This window comes from Papaver somniferum, chromosome 7, assembly GCF_003573695.1.
Source record: "Papaver somniferum cultivar HN1 chromosome 7, ASM357369v1, whole genome shotgun sequence".
Taxonomy (NCBI): Eukaryota; Viridiplantae; Streptophyta; class Magnoliopsida; order Ranunculales; family Papaveraceae; genus Papaver; species Papaver somniferum.
This window is the reverse complement of record NC_039364.1, coordinates 172,464,127-172,466,664: the sequence shown is the minus strand read 5'-3', so window position 1 is coordinate 172,466,664 and position 2,538 is coordinate 172,464,127. Positions and strand designations below refer to the sequence as shown.

Below are 2,538 nucleotides of genomic sequence, written 5' to 3'. Positions count from 1 at the left end.
CTTAAAGAATTCAAACATGGCAACCAGTCAAAAACAAATCAAAAAGAAACATGCAGGATTGCTAGGAGCTTGAGACTCTCTCTGTTACTCAACAAGTCATTCTATGTCGCATTAAGATCTATCAAACTTCAGCGCAACAATATTCACAAAGAAAAAAAATTCTTCTCTAATCCAACAAAAAAGATTAGAGGTCGAGATAAACAAAAAGGGTGAAACAAAAAGATATCCATTGGCAACGGTGCCTCGCACAAAAGGTTTGTATCTTTTCCGTTGCTTTGTATGGTCAATAATTCGTAAAGGCTATCCATCAAGAAAAAAGAAAAAAAAAAGCTATGATTCGTTATCAACCAAGGAAAATCTCTATTTGCAAAACTCTAACTTTCTACTCAAATCTTGCTCAAATCGAAAGATCCCCTTATCTTTCTCCCTCTCGCGCTTTACCTATAGGATATCAAGGAAGATCAGTGCAGAACAAACAAATGGTATCAGCTCTCTCAACATGGTCTACAACTTTGTATATTTGGACGACCAAAGGGAGTCCCTATGTGATGAAAAATAACCAATATTGTCCGTCACAACAAATGTGCAGAGAAACTGAAATTGAATTTTTGATTCACAAATTAAGATTAAATTTGAGATAATCAAACAGATTGATCAGAAATTTTGATCGAATACAGTCCAACAAACAAATTACATGTTCAAACTTCTCAACAATCTCCACTAAATCGATCATAATTGATCATTCCTTCTTCAAATAATCCGAAAAAAAAAACATCCACTGATTTCATAAATTTCATCTAACTGAAGATTTCACACTACAACCTATCGATTTGTGGCTTGAAAAATAATCAGATTATATCCATTGAATTAGTAAAAAAACCCGAAGGTAGAATTCCAGTTGCAGAACTCGGGTGAAGAATTTCACAAAAAAACAAACAAACAGAGTAAACTAACAGAGATTTCGGGTTGGTCGCGGGTGAAGAAGACGGAGTAACGGGTCGGTCTACAAGTACCTAATCCATGAACCCATACTTATTTTCACCCAAACTTGCCTGCCCCCCATTTTTTCAGCTCGGTTGCCAACTCAGTGATACAACTTGCTCTTCTTCTTTTTAAACCAATTCTCCGATCAATCCCTATGGCTACGGATCTTCTCTGCTGTTAGTAACTAGTAATATCTTTTGCCATCAAACCCAAAATTAACAATATCTCTGCCTTCGCAATAGACAAAAAGATTAGTTTCTTCATATCGTATCAAAAGAGAAAAATTATTTCTCCATTTGTACAGAACCCTAAGTTGTTCTAACCACATGCAACGGATTTATCCTCAACCTTAATATGGAACAGAACCACCAACACAAAACAAAAAATAGACAACAACAAAGTTTAATTAACTCAACAATCAAAAAAAAATTAGCTCAATAATCAAAGGAACAAGAAGAGTGAGAGAAAAGGTTGGAGAGTGGAGACGGTGAGATAGTGATCACCTTGGAATTCCTTCTCTAACAATTTTAGTAAAATAAATTTTATATTCCAACGTTAGTCTCTGCGGGTCTGTTTGCCTCTATGTTTGTTTGTATCCTGTCCCTTCATACTTCAAGAAAATCAGGCTGAGTGCAAGTCTTCGCTTTTGGGAATAGAGTGTTGAATTCACGTTAATAAAGAAATGTGATTTTGTCTTTGGAATTTTAGATTCACTAGGAGTCTCGGACATGTGGCACGAGTCTTAGACATGTGGCAGAGTCTCTTTGCTCAACAGACGTCACTTTTATCCGACTTGCCGGTGATTTAAACGTTTCACATGATTATTCAGTTCTGGGACATTTTGACTTTCGGTCGAATTTTGTGATCAGTGTCGTATTTAGGTCCGCACGATAAGCGTTTTTTCCATCCATCACTAACTAGATCAAGGGTGTGTATTCGATTTCAAAGACTTTAAAGTTTATTTGAATTTGCATTCGGAATGTCAAAGAAACTACTTTTAAATTCTAACATCTAAAATTTTATAACAAAAATAACTAACCAAAAATTCTGGTCGGCCTTCACTGCTGTAACAGTAATCTAGTGTTAATGATGACAACATGTTTGTATAGATAATCATGCTTCAGCTTGATTCTGCTTATTTAGTTATTTTGATCCTTTGATTGATGGATTTTTTACAATTTTCTAGCCTGCTAATAGCTTTGTCTCTCTATTTTTATGTATATGTCTTAGGGTGAATATGCTTATGCAAAGTTCCGTTCCTGGACTTGATTACAGACGTAGCCAAGGCGGAGTGAAAGTTGCTCCTGTTAGTCCTTTAGAATTGAATCTTATGAATGTCGTGCTCAACAACATCAAGATACGAAAACAAAAGAGGGACAGCAATAAGAAAGTGATGAGACACAAGAAGAGAAGTAGTTGCCCACAAAATGTATCGACACTGGGCAGGACGCAGTTCCCGCACACCAAATTAAATATGCATCACCACGGGATTGGGCGAAGCGCAGCCCATATCAAATCAAAATTGTATCGTCATGGGCCGGGGCCTAGCCCCGC

The 2,538-nt window shown here is 36.6% G+C and overlaps 1 long non-coding RNA gene across 1 annotated transcript; it reads right to left on the bottom strand.

Moving 5' to 3' along the window:
- Positions 1-595: 595 nt before the first annotated feature.
- Positions 596-1,617, bottom strand: LOC113293165. Its single transcript, XR_003332088.1, has 2 exons — positions 1,488-1,617; positions 596-1,332 (listed from the first exon to the last, which is right to left on the bottom strand). It is a non-coding gene; the product is annotated as an uncharacterized LOC113293165 (long non-coding RNA).
- Between the last annotated feature and the right edge of the window lie 921 nt (positions 1,618-2,538).